Source organism: Crinia signifera, chromosome 4 (genome assembly GCF_055691185.1).
Source record: "Crinia signifera chromosome 4, ASM5569118v1, whole genome shotgun sequence".
Lineage (NCBI taxonomy): Eukaryota > Metazoa > Chordata > Amphibia > Anura > Myobatrachidae > Crinia > Crinia signifera.
The window spans coordinates 13,088,003-13,107,310 of record NC_139220.1 but is presented as its reverse complement, the minus strand read 5'-3'; the positions used below and the strand labels follow the sequence as shown (position 1 = coordinate 13,107,310).

Here is a 19,308-nt window from a genome sequence, read left to right as displayed (position 1 = left end):
GCGTAGTCCTCGTGGCCACGCCCCACTGCTGTGCAATGCCGGTATTTCAGGTATTGTAAAGCAGGGGACGGGGCTTTAATGACCTAGACAGTGTGTAGACCTTTGACCTGCTCCCCGAGGTGCTCTGGCTATTGGTTAAATGGGGTATAGTCCATTGGGTTGACCAACTTTAGGTCGACATGCATTGGGTGGACCGCTGAAGGTCGACAGACCTTAGGTCGACACCTGAAATAGGTCGACATGGGTAAAGTCCAAAGGGCCTTCAGGCAGACACAAGCATTAGGTCAACAATGGGAAGGTCGACAGTCAAAAAGGTCGACATGAGCTTTTCACGTTGATGGGTTTGACCGATGTTTCCAAAACTCTTAATAAATAATAAGTACATAAATAATAAGTACATACTGTAGCCTATCAGGTTTGGTTCATTGGGATACCGGTGTCTAGGTCCACCCCTAAAAGATCGACATGCACAAGGTCTACAAGGTATTTAGCTGAAAATGGTTGACACTTGGAAAAGTCGACATGAGATTTTTGTTAAGGTTTTTGGGGTGTTCCCAGTTGTAGTTCTTATGGACGGTAAGCATGAAAAAATTCCAAAAACAAAAACAAAAAAATTGTCAAAACCTCATGTCAACCATATGTTGTGCCAATTGTTATCATGTGACCCAGTGGTGTCAAAATCATGCCCCTCCAGCTGTTGTGAAACTACACGTCCCAGCATGCCTTGCAACAGTTTTAGCAATCCAGTATATAAAATCTGTGGCAGGGCATGCTGGGGCGTGTAGTTCCACAACAGCTGGGGGGCCATGAGTTTGACACCATTGATGTGACCTATTGTTGTGCCAATCGTTGTCATGTGAGTCACATGTCGACATGATGTGACCTATTGCTGTGCCAATCGTTGTCATGTGACCTATTGTTGTGCCAATTGTTATCATGTGACCTATTGACCATCATGATGCTAAAACTATGGCAAGGCATGCTGGGATCTTTAGTTTCACAACAGCTGGAGGGCCGCAGTTTGGACATGCCTGCCCTAGAGCAACAGAACAGCGCCACCTAGTGCTGTCATTGTATGTCATGTATGACTGGGATCCTACCGGGACCTGACTGTATAGTTCCCAAACCCTGAATTACATTTAAAAAAAGCCAGTCTTGCACACACGCGTGTCCCTGAGTTACTGCTCCCAGCACGACGATTTACAAAACATATATTACTTTTAACTGAAGCCGTTCCTCTGCGTAATTCCCCCCTCAAGACGGTTTATAACGCTATCACTTACAACACGGCGCCATTGTGTCCCATCTATGTTTATGTTATTAGTCGGAATTAAACGGAGGCTTCCCAGCGCTAAACTTTTGATTAATTCCCTGCGTATATTGTGGCGTGTTTAATTACTGAGAAATGCACACAGCGGTGACCTATATACATTCACATAAAGTAGCGGAGTCTTCTGTAAAGTGTCACGGTATGAATGCGAGCGCTAAGCCTGAGAGCCGTCGAGGATTTCTATACATGGCGGTGTGTGGGCGTTCTCTCCCTCAATGCCGCTGATTTGAAGACATGGAGCAGGTGTTTGGCCTTTCTCATCGTCTTCTCCGGGAATGTCTCAGCCGTCCCCGTGGAACTCTGCGGTTGTTTATTAGCATTAAGTGGACGTAAAATAAGTACAGTACATAAAATACTCTCGTTGTCAGTAATTAATGCAGCACAAATAAGATATTAGGTCGTTCTTCCTATTTTGCTGCACATTTATCAGCAGCCCGGTCTCAGCCGGGAGCAGATCGGCCGCGGGGGTCTGCCAGAGACTGTGATGCAACACTAGGAGCTGGCCACTTGTTTATTGGGTCATATTCAGACCAGCTTGCTAGTCTGCGCATATTCCCTGCCTACCGTGCAGGTACACACCGCCCTGCTGAACGCACGCCTCCCCGCCGACCGAATCCCCGCACTAGCATGGAATGTTTTGATGGTCGCTCACCACTGATTTCTGTAGCCTTCGCTCTGAAAAGTTTATACTTACTTTTCAGATGTCCGCTAATTGGGGGCAGGCGTGTCATCATCTGGACGCCCCCAAGGGTGCATGGGTGCGTCTGCGTTCTCAGTGGTGCGCCGTGCATGTTCCACGGCACTTTGTGGGAATGGCCATAAAACATTGGGCGGTCGCCCACATTCGCCCCCTTCCTGCCTATCCTGTTGCTTTTGTTGCGAATGCCTGAACACGCGGGTGCGAATCCGCCCGGCGACCAATTATCGATACATTGTGCATGTGTGTGGTCCGCAGTATGCAAGCGCAGAGCCATCCTGCGACAAAGTCCTGCAACTTTTTCTAAACGCACAGTGATTGACAGGAAGTTGTCCTCTGGTGGCGGAAACTGGCCGTTTAGTGGGAGTGTTAAGAAAAACACAGGCGTGCCAAGGAAAACGCTGGGTATCTGGGAAAGCGCAGCTCCGGGCCGGATGAGTTGTAGTCAGGCGCGCTTATGCACCCGACCGGAAGCCCCTGTTTTCTTCGCAGCTACCGAACGAGTCCTGGGCTACGCGGCGGCTGTGAGCTACAGGGGGGGGGGGGGGGGGGGGGGAATCATTCGATGGTTAGTCAGCAACAAATGATTTTTCGTCTGAGCTGGTGCTTGCGAACGGCTGGGTCCCCGAATAGCCCTGCAAATCCATTAGTAAGGCGGGATTTCAAATGGCAGGAAGCCCTGAATTGGGCCTATTTTGCAAGATGATACAGTATGCACGAAAATACCGTTAACAATATTGTTATCTTGCATATCGTAAAAAAAAAAAATCATCTAGTGTGTATGCACAGTACAAGCAGGGCTATTTTTCAGCAGGCTCCAGCAGGAACTGAGGCCCTTATTCTAGTTCACTCTTTCTGACAAAATATTTCTTAGATGGACAAAACCATGTGCACTGCAGGTGAGGCAGGTGTTACTTGTGCAGAAATAATTAGATTTGGGTGGGGTTTTACTCCTGACCCACCTGCAGTGCACATGGTTTTGTCCATCTAAGAAATATTTTGTCAGAAAGAGTGAACTAGAATAAGGGCCTCAGTTCCTGCTGGAGCCTGCTGAAAAATAGCCCTGAGTACAAGGGAATTTAGGACAAGTATATGGTAAATAACGATAGTGTCATCGGGGGACACTGAAATATTTATTAGGGTGGCGGCGACCCTGGGACGGTTTTACACCTATGACAAATAGATCTGGGTACATCAGGAAGAAACGGTATTAGATCCCTGAATATGGTGTAATCCGGTAACAGAGCGGCTATGTACACAGTGTTCCGTTCCATGACATACAGAGTGAGTTACTGATTCACAATCATCATGGCTGAAAATAAATTGTCCTTTAGTAAATGCACCTAACAGCCAATTACTCAATTCCCGGTTACATCGGCACTTTCTGCAAATAGGGGTTAAATGCTGTTGGCTTAAACACCAGACCTAGAGGACCAGGGTCTTGCGATAACTATAATATCACTTGAATAAAGAGAAAAATGGATTTTTGCACACAAAGCGGCGAGAATGTGACTGCGTTTAACCTGTGATCACATCTGATTGTAGAGAAGGTCAGACTTTTTTTTTTTTTTAATACCCTTTCTTATTAATTTCCTTCTGTGCGAAGTGGCAGAGTCTCTTTCCGGCACTGGCAGAATTCAGATTGTTCTGCTCCTTGCAGATCCGGTATTAACACGAACATTAATAATGTGACATTCGGTGTTCTTGTACTGTTGTTATGTAATTTAATATTAAGCTGAATTAAATTCAGGTGACGGCATATGACGTTCCATGGCATTCGGTGTTCGATGGTAAACGAGACGTGCATTTGTGCTGTAAAAAATGCATTAGCAGGTAAACTCTGAAGTCAAGTAAATGCAAATGCATATAAGGCCTGATACGGCTTTGTTAGAGATGCAAAAATGCATTCAAATGTGCAAAACCATGCTGCACTGCAGATGGGGCAGATGCAAACATGTATAACGGGGTTTTTACAGCATTTTTGAGTTAATAAATCCCTCCCCCTCAGTCTTTTGAGAGCTCCACCATGTTGTTCTGCCTTGACAATCTACTGTTCGGTGTAACCCTTAAGCTTGTTCAGCTGTTCATGGATAACAATGACATATGTAGACATTTTGGGGTCGTGTGCCAGAAAGAGAATTGGTTCCCTCCACCCACATATTTTAAATCGCACAATAGTACCTCCAATTCAAATTACACAACACAGAAGTGTCCTTTATACATGTTACACCATGAAGTAGTAGTAGTGCCCCTTATCCATTTCGCCACACAGCAGTATTGCCCTTTAACTGTTAAAACACTCAGTGGTAGCGCCCCATTATATGTTATGCCACACAGTAGTAGTTCCCCTTGACCATTACAGCACACAGTAGTAGTGACACACTTAGACATTATGCCACACAGTTGTATTGCCCCTTACACATTATGCCACATAGTAGTAGTTCCCCTTGCCCATTACAGCACACAGTAGTAGAGACACACTTAGACACTATTGGCCTTATTCTAGTTCACTCTTTCTGACAAAATCCTTCTTAGATGGACAAAACCATGTGCGCTGCAGGGGGGGGCAGATGTAAAATGTGCAGAGAGAATTAGATTTGGGTTAGTTATTTTGTTTCTGTGCAGGGTAAATACTGGCTGCTTTATTTTTACACTGTAATATAGATCTCACTTTGAAGTAAAACGCCACCCAAATCTAATTCTCTCTGCACGAGTAACATCTGCCCCACCTGCAGTGCACAAAATCCATCTAAGAAGGATTTTGTCAGAAAGAGTGAACTAGAATAAGGCCCTATGCCACACAGTTGTATTGCCCCTTACACATTATGCCATATAGTAATAGTGCCTCTTACATGTTACACCACACAGCAGTATTTAGTGATGTCATTTACAGATTAGTTTTAACAGATTAATGTCATAGTGTTGAAGTAGTAGGGGCATCTGGTCGATAGTTTGACGCCATATGGTCGGCATTAAAAATGGTCGACACAAGCAAATGATCAGAAAATCTCTATCTGATGAAGGCCCTGTCCTTTTCTTCCTTGACTTGCTGGTCTTCCATTGGTCTAATTGCCGGCGCCCCGACTGCCGCATGCATTTGATTATTATTCTCAGTGCAGTAACAGATTTCTTGGAGAGAGAGAAAAAAATCATCAGAGTAACGGCTGAGCCTGGGCTTACCGATGTGTTTATTACGGGCCATTATCAGAAGCACGTTATCTCCCTCCACTAAGTACAGGGGCCTTCAGCATGGCAGCTGAATCACTGCGCTATTAAGAAGAAAGAGGCCGGGCCTGCTCTGGAACACGGGAGAAGAGTCACCGCGGCGATGGATCCTTCCCTCACGTTCAGAGGCTGCAGTGCTGATGGGGAAATGGCATTGCAGGCCGAGATAAGCAAACCTGAAAATAACATTTCCTTCCCTTCTCTCTGGTGACAGCCCAGAAGCAAATTACCAGGCGGCCTTTTAGGAGATAAAGGGAAGTACTGCCAGCAGACCCTGGACAGAACGGCTGAGGGAAGATAGGGGAGATGGCGGGGGACCAGAGGACACCTTTGGGGATGGAGAGCTTAAGCAAGTGCCGCCGCTTCAAACTCCAATTAGTCCAGTCAGTCTGAGACTTCCACAGGGCCCAGGCTGATATTTGCTGACATTCACAATAACCTATTAGCGCAATATGGCTTCCTCTGCTGGAGGCGGCGTTCCGCGAGCTGAAGTCACCGTAGTGAGAGAGAGTGACAGAATTTTTAGTTTTATTAAAATTTTTCCACAGAATATTTTATCGCAAAAGTTTCCAATCGTCTTCAGTTCTCTCCGGCTGCGAACCCGGTTCCCTCGCCACGCGGCATGTTTTGGAAAGACGCACCCCTGTCTCCGCCGAGCAGAACGCTAATTTATGCCCTCATTTTCTCTCGTATTGATTGCTGGAGCATTTTCTCATCAGGTCTCTCAGCCGGACGCCTCCATGCTGTACAATCTATTCGGAGCGTTGTGGCGAGATTCACTCTCCCCCCTCCCCCCGCTGCCTCACATTCATTTATCTGCCTCTGATCTCCTGATATCTGTCTCCTGGCTTTCTATTAATCTCAGTATAAATGACAAAATGTTCTTTTTCTACCCGTTATTGCCCTCCATTTATTTTATCCACCTTATTTATCTATCGCTAGGATCTTGCTCTATGGCCCAATTCCACCTCTTTAACATTTCCGCGCTGTGTTCGTTGCCTGGATCGGTCACGCCGGTGATTTTCTGGCGACGTTGCGTCTGACACTTGGGTAACTGCGCTATGAGCAGGATTGCTTGGGGGAAACAATTATAGAGCCAAGATATCTTTATACTCAGCGATGCCCGTAACCCATTGGAGTAACTCATGACTGGCGTAAATGGTTGGGTATGAAATCCTGACGATCAGGATGCCAACAGCGGCACCCAGCAGTCAAAGGACCTTTTTCTGCTCCATGCGCACCCATGCAAATTTGCACGGGTGTATGATGTTTTTTAATGGCCCTTGCTCTTTTCTGCCCATGTGCATGCAGGCAGAAAAGGACAAGCAGCAGGTTCGCCGGGCGCTTGCACACAAGACTGTGGGCGGGGGTCGCGGGAGGTGGGACAGGGAATACAGCCCTGTCATAGGGTAACTGATGCCACGGATAACTGGTCTATCATGAGTAACAGACACCGGGGATGGCATGCAGTTAGAATCCCGGCGGTCGAAATCCCGATGCCGGAATACCGACCGCCGAAATCCCGACCGCCCCCGATCCATGCCCCCCCTCCTTGTCGAGATTTCGGCGGTCGGGATTTGGACCGTCAGTATTCCGACCGCCGGGATTTAGTACCAATCCCCCGGGGATAACCCCTTTGTCACAGGGTAACTGACGCCGGGGATAACCGCTCTGTCACAGGGTAACTAACGCCGGGGATAACCGCTCTGTCACAGGGTAACTGACGCTGGGGATAACCGCTCTGTAATAGGGTAACAGGATTTGGCTGTCTACTCGATAATTAGGGTAACTGAGGTTTTGGCTGTGAATACTTAATTATTTGGGTAACTGTTGCTTGTTCTAACGACTCTGTCATTAGGCTAATTGGCAGTTCTATATGTAGGTTAAGTGATGATTGACTTATCTACTCAGTTATTAGGGTAAATGATGTTTTGGATAGACACTCGTTTATTAGGCTGACGGATTCCTGGACTGACCCGTTCCATCATTATATTAACTGGTGCTTGTCCGTGCCGCTCTATCATCTGTGAAACTAGCGCCTGGGCTATATCTGCGCCTGTATCCAGTGATTGTTTGGGAGCTAATGACTATATGTTCGACATTCCTTAGGTCAGGCATGTCCAAACTGTGGCCCTCCAGCTGTGGTGAAACTACACATCCCAGCATGCCTTGCCATAGTTTTAGCATTCCCTAATAGCAAAACTGTGGCAAGGCATGATGGGGCTTGTAGTTTCACCACAGCTGGAGGGCCATCGTTTGGACATGCCTGGCTTAGGTCGACATATAGAAAAGGTCGATATGACAATAGTCGACACGTAAATAGTTTAGACTTTTTTTTGTTGTTGGCGTTTTCCCAGTATTTACTATATACGTGGCCTAGGTGGGGGGATGGCGGCCACTGGAGAAGAATCAGCCATTTTGTCCGACGCAATCGAGAATACGAGTTTTAACTCAAGTTGGTCACATGTGATGAAACTTAGATATTGGCACTCAAAAAAAAAAACTGGTGTCGACTGTGGTTGACAGTATTAAGGTTGACAGTTAATAGGTCGAACACTATTGGTCGATTTACCATATGTTCACAAATGAAAAATCGTTGACATATTGTATGTCGATCCGCATGCTCTGTGCCTGAAGTATGTCAAGCGAAGCGGGACACTCGTACGGTGTCCATGTCAACGAATGTCAACCTAGACACCTAAACATGTGAAAAAATCCATGTCGACCTTTTTCAAATTAACCTATTGCTTGTGCTGACCTTTCAACCTAAAGCCTGTTGACCTTTTCTCATATGTCGACCAATAGTGGTTGACTTTCTTACTGTCGACGGTATTACCCATGCCCGACCATCCGTGCGTCGACCACACTATTTTATTCTCCCACCTCGCCCTAGTGCATGGTAGGGCATGAAATACCGCCTGTCGGCACATGTCAGTTAAAAAAAAAAACAGTGAAAACCCACATGTCGACCCTTTGACCGTCGACCTAGACCGTGTCGACTTAATGCTCGTGTCGACCTAATGACCTGTTAACATCTTTAGGTCAACCAACCGACCGTATGCCATTTTATGGGGCAGTTCCGATAAGCAGGCGGAGCTTTAGGGAGAAACGGGCATTTCTGGGTGGGGCAGGGTGGAGTTTTGGCCGTCGGCCAATACCTATTATTGCCGTATTTAACATTTCAAATGTTGGGAGGTATGTACGAGGAAAGTACACAAAAACATACAGTATGAGCCCTTTATTTTCGGCTGCCTACTGTATATCGCTCTATCAATGTATTTTTCAATTTGCTAAGCCATTATCTCCAGGCTTGGCAGCTGCATGCAAATGACTGGTATGAAAGCACAATTATTATTCCTGGTATTATTAAATTGGCTCAATATAGATTTATTTCAGTTGCAATCATGAGATCCTAGTTCGGTGGCTTAGGCTGCGGATCATTAAGAGATTAAAGAGACTCATTTACTAAATTAATTTGCAGATGACTGAATGTCATTGACTGGGACCGCCGAGCGCCATCTTGGGTCTTCTTATCGCAGGGAGAGCCGGCTCCCGCTGCGCCACGCGGCAGATCCTGACACGAGATAGTTTCCTGGCAGAGATGTATCGCCTGTCTGGGGATGGAGACGGCTAATAGGTCTCCTCGCTTCTCGATATACTTTCATTCTCCGTGATGACCGATTGTTAATATTTCAATGACTTCCACCTCTTCAGATATTTGTCACCCGGCGCTGGCATTTTCTGTTAAAGACACTTACTTACGGCTTATTGGATCCCAAGAAAGTGACTCTGTGAATGTGAAACTGAGAATATTGTGGTTTCTATGCCTCTGGCCCTTATTCTGGTTCACTTGCAAAGGTAAATTCCTTCTCAAATGATCAAAACCATGCTGCACTGCAGGGGGGCAGAGGTAACATGTGCAGAGAGAGTTTTAGATTTGGGTGAGTTATTTTGTTTCTGTGCAGGGAAAATACTGACCGCTTTATTTTTACACTGCAATATAGATCTCACTTTGAAGTAAAACCCCACCCACATCTAACTCTTTCTACACATGTTACATCTGCCCCACCTGCAGTGCACATGGTTTTGTCCATTTGAGAAGGAATTTGCCTTTGCGAGTGAACCAGAATAAGGGCCCCTGTCTGCTGGGAATAAGGAAGAGATGGGAGGGTGACAGCTGCGTGGACAATGGCCTTAATCCATTAATCGGCTGTGAACATCGCCATAGCCGTTCTCGCCATGTAACTCGCCATAGACGTTCGTTTTCGGGTCTACACATGCGCAAAAACGCACTTGCTCATGCACATACCCCCAAAAATCGGAAGGGGGCTGGGTTCACTCCATTCCAAGTGAACGGGAATCAGGGGCAATAACTGAGAGGATGGGCATCGATCATTTGAAATCAACAATGGTCTGTGACCGTTGGCGACTACTTTTACCATCGATGGGCAAGAACCAGATTGTTCCTGGGTCACCCCATCGATTATAAGGAGCTGCCAAAATAAAAAAAAGTTTCTCTGTCCAAGGTGTAAGGACACGGAGACTAGCTCCGCCCACAACACCCGCTGTTACCCGCCCCTTGGGATCTTATTTTCCTGTAGCGCGTTAAACACTACGTCAGCTTCTGATTTTCTGGGAAACATTGCCTCTTCGTTATCGGCACAATCCTTTTTATAATCACCCACGCTTTACCTAAGTCGCTCATCCCATTCGGCTATTATCTGCTGATTGTATATTTAGTCCGGACAGAAAGATGTTTTTGTTTTTCTCCCTCCAGTCTGAACTCGTTACCACATTGCCAGCTGACGTGGAAATTTAATTTGCCCTTTTAATTATTTGCTGTTCAGTCAAAAAACAAATCCTGGACTCTTGCCTTTTCCCGTTGACTGCCAGCCGGCACTGCGAGGCGACGCACCGCGCTAACCAGGGCCGGATTATAATGGAGGCACAAGGGGTCAGTGCCCCTGGGCCCCCCTCTAGCTAGGGGCCCCCTGTGGTTGTCATGTATTTAAAAAAAAAAAAATTTTAAGTTTTTATTTGTTTTTTTTAGCTAAAGGTTTTGTGCATGGGTGGGGTAGTGCTGCAGCTTCACCTATCTGCCAATGTGACAATGATTTATGGTGCTGAGCATCGGGAGCCAAGGCACACTAATTGCACAAGTGTGCAGTGCATTTCTGGGAGTTGACTAAGTCCCATGACACTTTGCACCAGAGGACAGAGGCTGAGAAGTTTGTGCTGAGCTCTGATTGGTGGAGCTCATTACATGCTTCTCAGGTCCATGGAGAACAGCAGCAGCAGCTTAGTCATGTGAGGGTTTTTAATCAGAGGCAGCACTAGGATTGTGAGGTCTCCTCCAGAGTAAGGGGCAGAGGGACAAACACAGGCTTTTCATGTGGTGTGTGTGTATATATATATATATATATATATATATATATATATATATCCCCTGCAGTTAACCATTGACCAAGTTTATTCTGCCTTTACTCTGTGTTTTGACAGTATAATATTCTCCCATGCAGTGTGCGGCCAGTAATGACAAGTGCAAGGGGGCCCCCCGGTCTAAAGTACCCCGGGCCCCCCGAAGGCTTAATCTGGCACTGGCGCTAACTACGCCTGTAAGTGATGGTGTAATGACAAGATTGAATGAGAGGGCACATTTTAAGGTAATTGTTCCCCAGGGAATTGCTTTAGAGAAAGATAAGTGGTTGATGTTCCAATAATTGTGATATGACAGAATGTCAAGGGAACTGACACGATTTCAAGAGCATCTAATGCAATTGAACGGCGATTATTCGCGCCGCGCAACTTTACAGCAGTGATCAGGGGTGGCAGAGATGAGAAACTTTATACTGTGGCATCCGTGGTCACTGTCTAGGACACAAATGTAGTCATAGGGGGAAATTTACTTAGATGGACTGTTGCTATGGGCAACATACCCAAGACAGGATGCATGCACAGTTTATCGATATCGAACGCCATGGAAATCCGCAGCGGATCAGTCTGAATCGGACCCAGACACCCGCCGCACTCAGTCCATTGTCAGCGGTGGCCGCTCCAGTTTGGTTCGAAATTCAAATAGAGGAGCCCCACCAACTGCCAGTGGGTCAGTATGGAATGACAGTTGGTGGCTATTTGAATTTTGGACTGTGCTGCCGCGCCCCCCCTCTGGATCCGCCACTGATCATAGGTATGTGTCACCTGGTTTCTGTGCCGGCATGTCGTCGCTATTTACGTCTATACGCAGGGTCTGGCCATTAGTGCGGCCTGACCTCAGCATCGGGGAGAAAAGTCGGTTTTTCCAACCTAAAGTAAATGTTTTTTATGTTGTTTTTTTTTTGACTCTTTACCAAGTCCTGGTTGTATAAGATGAAAGATGATCCTCGGTCCCCAGGGAACTGTGTATTTGTAGATATGTATCATGTAATGGCCTCGGGAATCTCTCTCAAGTTTTCATATTTCTCTCCAATTAAATGTTTATGTCACAAGGTCCTGTGCTGGATTTGTAGCAATTTACTGTCGCGGTATCTCCTGCCTATAGGGATTCTGGTTGCCCGCGTCACTTTGTCACAGCGCAAGCATTAATTGGGGTCAGAAATCTGCAGTCCAGCCTCCGTTCCTCTGCAATGAGATATCCGTTATGTAGGATTGTTCATTTCAATTATTAGGGACATATTTCTATGGTGCCGTGGTCTGAGCATCATATACGAAATTAAACTCCCGGTCTGTACATTCGCTGTAAAATATTGTAATTGTGATTGGTTGCCTCGTTTGGTAGTTAAGTGACAAAACGCTGCATCACCATTGTGCTCTGGAAAATGTGACAGTTGGTGAACTCTCCCTGCGCACCTGGTGGGTGGTCTGGAAAATAATTTGCAGCCCCTCACGAAGCAGTGATTTTTTTTGCAAATTCATCCCCTTTTTGGAGGTGATAAGGGGGCCAAATGTTACGCCCAGAAAATCTTTGAAACCGGTCACATCATATAGTTATTATAATACACAATATAATCGCAGTGTACACTGGTGTTTCCCATGGTAATGTTTCTTATTATGATCAGTATGTCTTTATGACATTATTCGCTGCGGGCGAACAGTTGCCGGTATTGCATATGAATTTTATGCTAATAGGTTTTTAACCTACTAGCTGGGGCTTTTCGTTCCATGACGTGTGGAGATCTTGTGCTTGCCAACCTCAAACTGCTGATAAATGTGGACATGATTAGAGGGTACTGGTTTCCTAGAACGGCACCCACTAAGCAATTTACTTAGTGGGCTATTCTGTGTAGGGAAATCGCATTGCGCATCGCATGGGCCATTTAAGTGCCATGCGATTTGCGATGCGATTTTCCTATGTAATTTATTCACTGCTCTCTCAGCTCCGGGCCATCGCATCGCATTTGCCGCAAAATCGCATGCGATCGCATGCGATTTTATAGGGTGTGCGATGCCATGACATTAGCTATACAATAATATGATTGTATGTCCCAAAAATAGGTTTAACGCACCCCCCACTATCCACGGCAGCCCGCCAGGAACACGTCCCCCGACCTTTTCATTTCCCCACTATCCACATCGGCGTGGAGTTGATTTTATATAGTATGGCGAGCGCGGCGAACACAGTGAGACCCGCGAGTTGACGCGGAATACATGTAAAGTAATCCGCGTCCCCTGGCGGGGCACGCTGCGCTCGCCACGCTTCGGGCTCGGTGGCTCGCTGCGCTCGCCACACTGTATATAATCAACTCCACGCCGATGTGGATAGTGGGGGAATGAAAAGGTCGGAGGACGTGTTCCTGGCGGGCTGGCGTGGATAGTGGGGGGATGCGTTAACCCTATTTTTGGGACATACAATCATATTATTGTATAGCTATTGTCATGGCATCGAACACCCTATTAAATCGCATGCGATTGCATGCGATTTTGCGGGACATGCGATGCAATGCGATGCGATATAGTGGGGTACAATGAGCATAGAAAAAATGACATAAAAAAATCGCATCGCATGCCGCTATAATGGCCCAGCGATGCGATGCGATGCGATGCCATGCGATTTCCCTACGGTGCTGTACTTAGGAAAAGTGGGCGCCGTGCTAGGAAACAAGTTCCGATTAGAGTGTTGAACAGTCCGTGCGGTGCAGCAGCGTCACTTTCCTACGCCCGCGGTTCCAGTGGTAGCTTGCAGCTTTCAGATGCGGAGTTCCAAATGCTGCGAAAGCTAGTCTGCTACCTTGTGATTGCCGCTGTGTTTGTGTATGTGTGAGAGAGGAAGAGATGTAGTTTTACTCGCTTCCAACGGATGGCAGTATTTCGGAGACACACGGACACTATATATAGAGAGAGAGAGAGAGAGAGAGAGAGAGAGAGAGAGAGAGAGAGAGAGAGAGAGATTTCTGGATAGATATAAATATATTTATAGACAGATATAAATATAAGGTGGCCAAAATAAGAACTGCACTATAATGAACTTGACAGTGAGACATGCAGAGAGCCGTCGCTGTTGTGGTGATTGTCACTGTGTGTCTGCAGCACATAACAGGGCTCATTTGTGCTGCCTGCAGCCTCGCAGGCGCTGCCTGTGCAACAGTCCTTCCAGTTTATCTGCATTGAGACACCAGAGAGAGGCGAAGAGAGTGTAAACAGCGGAGACAGCGATGTCCCTCACCGGGGTGACTCCTCTGCAGTTAGCGTAATGTGCGAGGAGTCCCAAGCAGGTAACTATCTCCGGCTCATTATAACTCAGCAGCGTGAAGCGAGATGCAGCGGCTATTTATAGATTGGTGACAGCGTTTAAAGGGACAGAAAGGAGCTGGAATCCCACTCAAAGCTGCCATCTGTGCCCAAAATAGCCTGGCACGAGGGGGGCAGGGAATGTCCGGGGAGTCCGTTTTTAGCACGTGATGTTCCGCTGTTTACAGCCGGACTTGTAGCAGAGGTAAGTTATTTCTGTGTGGTCCAGTACAGGTTTAAAATCAAGTTTCCATAGAAACTGCCCCTCTTTTCTTTCATATGGGCATTCGTAGTTCTGGGACAGTTGTAGTAAGACTGGTGACGTTATAGAGTGGAAGGTATAAAGTACCAGCTGATTTGCGTCCAACTGTCAAGTCACAGGCCACATTTGAAAAGTGACAGTTATGAGCAGATTGGCTGCTGATTTATCACTTCACCAGGCTGCTTATTCTGTTTGACTCGCTCTAGCGCAAATTCACGTCAACCAGAATAAGGGCCTAGGTTTAAAACATCTGCACCCATCTCCTGTGCTTTGGACAATTCAGCGGGGCTGTTTCTAGAACTGGAAATTATAGAAAGGTTCAAAATGGCAAACAACGCGCCATCGAGCAGAACAGGGTAAACATTTATTCTAATTCTGTGATTGCTAACCATTCGTGTCCCCGCTGATCGTAGCGATACAGATTATGCATGTGGAACATGCTGGGAATCCTCTGGGAGCCTCGCAGGAACTCCATTCCCCTACGTTCGCTTTCTTGTGTTCGGCGCCAGGTTAACCCTAATGATATAAGATTAAAGTGATTTGCGCAGTAACTATGGAAACACAGATGCCAGCGGAGCACTCTGCGATTTCTGCGCGGTTTACCTATTGGCGATTTGATAGAAATAGCGCTGGTGCTTTACTCTGGAGAAAGCCGTTATCCCCGCTTCATAAATTGTATTTTATACTTGGACACAACAGTTATTACTGGCGAGCATAGAAATTACAGATGGAAAGGATTTAACGTACAATAATGGTGCAGTTGATCGCTCATCTCTATACATTCGCCTTGTGTCTCTCTCCAGTCTTCTGTCATTGGACAATTCAGTACGGCACCAGATCGCACTGTGGGTCTGATTCAGAACTGATCGCTGATCTGCGAAAGTTGCAGTTGACAAAGGGCAGATAGCCGCAGCCCAGACGGGAAGAAAACCCGCCCCGTGCCGGTCTGCGAGTTATTGTGAATGGATCGCTATTCATTATCCACCCACAAATATGTGCGCAATTCCAGAGACATGGAATGACAGCCCCAGTCTGTGCAAGCGCGCGTAACTCTGACCCTACCGATCATCTGCGACTTAGACCGGTGCGGATGTCACGGACCCGTCCCTCCCTGAAAACGCTTGGGCACGCCTCCTTTTTTTACAACACTCCCAGAAAACATCCAGTTACCACCTCCGAACGCCGGGTTCCTGTTATACCCCTTTCACACCGCATCCTTTAACCAGGTTATTGCCGGGATGATGACGAATCAACCCAGGTCGAGGTGCGATGTGAAAGCACCAAAACGTATAACACGGGTCGAGCAACCCGACAATTCAATCCAGGTTATAAGAATGGTAAAACCCGGGTCACCCTCTGTGTAATGGGGGACCCGGGTTTAGTGTGAAAGTGCCGAACCCTGGTCAAATTGCGATCTGAAAGGGGTATAAGTCAAACTGTGGGCGGGATTGCGATTATGGTCCATAATCTTTGTCGCTGTTTCCCCTTACGCGTCCGCAATCCTCCAATAATCGCTCGATCTGCGAATTTCGCACAACAGCGATCGGCTCTGAATCAGGCCCCGTAAATTGAATCAGCTCTGCGCCATCTGTGATGACGGTTATATAGATTGCAGGTCCCACATTGTCTGGAATAAAGGCCAACAGCATCCTCCAAGATGTTCTGCATTTTCAACCACCTCCTACGACGGTCACAGAACCGGCCCGGTGGCTTATAATCACCAGACCGGCGCCGTCTCCTGCGATGATGCTGCTGCTGCCGGTGTGTGGCGGTGTCTTGCCTGCTGCTGTCTCTCCGCTAGCTGCTAGCTTGGGAGTAAATAGGCAAATTGCCTGATCTTTCATCTCCCGCCTGCCTGCACATTGCACGCTGCCATTTTATTAGCTTTGACAGCAGACGTGTGCGTGAGTGCGCGGAGAGGGGGTGTCATAAATAATCGGGGTGACCTCTCCTACTCCAGGCATGCTAATAAACTCGGCAAATTGGGATCTTATCTGGTGTGTGGACTGATTAGGTGTGACAGGCAGCTTAAAAGCATTCACAAATCAGGACAAATTGGGGGAAATCTCGCTATGTGTGATCAGGACAAATATGATTTTCCCTGACTTGACAGCTTATGGTGTTTGTTGTAGAGTCACTTCTCGTCTGTATAATGATGTGCCCAGCGGAACTCGCGCAACGCCAACCCCAGTCCGCTCCCTTTAACTGTGTAACTGCCGCTGGTTCCATCGCAGCGCTGGAGATTCTGGTGATCCAGCCTCAGCGCTGCGGGCCACGGTCTCCGCCCATTCAGACAGAATCCGGCTATTGGTTTAAAAATAAACAACTGTACGTTTTTACATAGTTAATTAGCTTTTTTTTTAATGTGTCCCTCTCTTGGCCTTTTTTATTACCCCTTTGTGCCCTAGTGTAAGGCATTCCTATGGTATCCGGTCGATGGTGACTGGGTCGGCCACTAATGATCGACTAGGTCAACACCTAAGAATGGCCGGACATATCGGCATTGACAGATAGTCGACAAAAGTAAAAGGTCAACATGATTTTTTCATTATTTTTTTAAAATCGACTTGCTCACACTTTACCATCCCAGTGAATGTGAAGGGGGAAATAATAGTGTGCTGACGGTGTCGACATACACACCACAAAAAGGGTGACATAAACACATAAACGTGGGCCTCAGATTTAATCTATGTTATATCACACTTAACTACTTTAACCGTCTCCTCTCTGGGCACTTTTGGGGGCGGGGACTAATATCGATGTCATCAGGCCATCGCAGGTCTATGAGGAGGGGCGGGGCTAAAATGAATCAATTTGCATAATTTTAGCCTCGCCCTCTTCCCCGAATAGCTGCAAATCCCGTAATTTGCACGGCAAGCAGCGGAGATGTGAGTGGGTTCGGGAGCATGTGGGAGGATTGCCCACCTTTCTGGGGGGCGGGAGGGGTACCCAATTTTCGGTAGCCTTGTGGACATTCTGGGAGGGTAGGGGGGTATGTGTTATATTGCAGAGTTTATTGCGGTTTAGCATTGATAATCATTTTGCTTTCTACAAATGGAAACAAATCATTCATTTTGTCTACTTTATGTAATGGAACCTAAAATCTGTACACAATTGTTGCTGCAGTGTAAAATAAATCTTCCCGTCTTATGCTTTAAATATAAATTAATTGCGTCTACGGCCCCGGAGAGATAACTTATGCTATCACTCAAAATCCCGACGGTCAAAATCCCGATATGGTCAAAATACCGACATTTAAAATCCCGACAAGGTCAAAATACCGACATATAGAATGTAGACAGGTGAAAAAGTCTACATGACTTTTGGTCGACAGGTTGCGAGGTCGACATGGGATTTTTCACAGTTTTTTTACCCGAATGTCTTCACAGTCGACATGGACACAGTTGTATTTTGACCGTCGGTCAATAGCTGTTGGTATTTTGACCGTCGGTATATCGTCAGTATATCATACCGAATCCGTGCAGACGTTGGCCACACCTTCTTCAGTTAGGGTGGGGTGGGGGTGGGGGCCTTCTCCGAAACAATCCCCAATACAGTAGGCCAAAGCCTGACACCATCTTCAGCTTCACATTCCAGAAATTGCTAAGTATTTGTGGTTACCTCCTTCGGTACTTATGTAGTATCTGGGCGTCCGATTTTGTGATTGTATGCCTTACCTTAAGGCATACAATCAGATGCGATGCGATTCGATGCGATTTTGCATAGGATTCAATGTTAAGAAGGTCCTGTTCATTTCCCCACTATCCAAGTAGACATAGAGTTGATTATATATAGCGTGGCGAGCGCAGCGAGCCACCGAGCCCGAAGCTTGGCGAGCGAAGCGAGCCCCGCGAGGGGACGCATATTTCTTAAAAAGTATTCTGTGTCCCCTCGCGGGGCTCGCTACGCTCGCCACGCTTCGGGCTCGGTGGCTCGCTACGCTCGCCACAGGTTTATATCCAACTCCGTGCCCACTTGGATAGTGGGGAAAGGAAAAGGACCCCTTTTTCCCATTGAATTCTATGTTAAAATGGACTCAGACCATTTTAACATTGAATCCTATGGAAAAATCTTGACCATCGCATCGCATACGATTTGGTCGCATGCGATGCGATCCGATCCGATTTCTAAATCAAACGCCCAGATACTACATAAGTACCCCTCCTTCATATTTGCATTTCGTGGCGTATATTGTTTAATAAATCTGCCCGTTTGTAGAGAGGTAAAATACCAGCCAATCAGCTTCTACCTGCCATGTTTGCCCTTTAAAAGAACCAGCCAATCAGCTCCTACCTGCCATGTTTGCCCCTTTGGGTTGTAGAGAACTTTTATAACACAATATCGGCTTTGTGTGTAGAATGTTGGCTCAGGATGCACCATCGCTGTAATCCTGTATAATGATATGTTATACCGCGCCAGGGAGAGAGGGGCAACCGAGGGCGCGGAGAGGGGACACTTCATGGACTTATTCTGTACTGTGTAAGAACTAATTAGTTTTAGCGTCTGGATGGCGTTCAGCCCTTTTATATGGGAATGCGATGTCTCTGTATTACAGCCGCGTATTCCGGAGTCTATAGGGGAAGTCAGACAATGATCAGCGCTTGTGTTGGCACCATTCCCCGCAGCAGGAATCGCTTTGCCCTGTGCGGGGAGGCGCCATCTCCTCATACAGGCAATTATACCCGGAATACATTATCCGTCCTCCTTACATTATTTCTGAGACGTTCTCGCGGCTCGGAGTGTTAGTACTTAATGCTAATTTGTGCCGAAAGCTCCGCGGACGCCGCAGATTTGTTTGGATGCTGCTAAAAAAGCTGCAGAAAGTGGGAATAATGTGTCTGTTATTATTCTGCCGCTTACAGAGAGGATTTCCTGCATTTTACACTGAGGAAGATGTATAAAACCCACTGAGAGAGATAAAGTAACAACCAATAAGCTCACAACTAGCATTTTTCTACTACAACCTGTAATACAACAGGTGGGTAATGATTGTCTGGTACTTTTTCTCTCTCCACTTTGTCTCTTCGTGGATTGATACATTTCCCTAGTGCTCCAGCCAATCGGCTTCTG

The 19,308-nt window shown here is 46.7% G+C and overlaps 1 protein-coding gene across 3 annotated transcripts in view; it reads left to right on the top strand.

Annotated features, from left to right (window-relative positions):
* LARGE1 (LARGE xylosyl- and glucuronyltransferase 1) overlaps positions 1-19,308 on the top strand; it is a 259,637-nt gene that overhangs the window by 49,573 nt on the left and 190,756 nt on the right. Inside the window, exon 1 of one of the 3 annotated variants that reach the window (XM_083181140.1) lies at positions 13,940-13,960. The exons of the other annotated variants lie outside the window; for them this stretch is intronic. The gene's annotated coding sequence lies outside the window, so the exon portion shown is untranslated. Of the gene's footprint in view, positions 1-13,939; positions 13,961-19,308 lie in introns of those variants that run through there. 3 annotated transcript variants of the gene reach the window in all.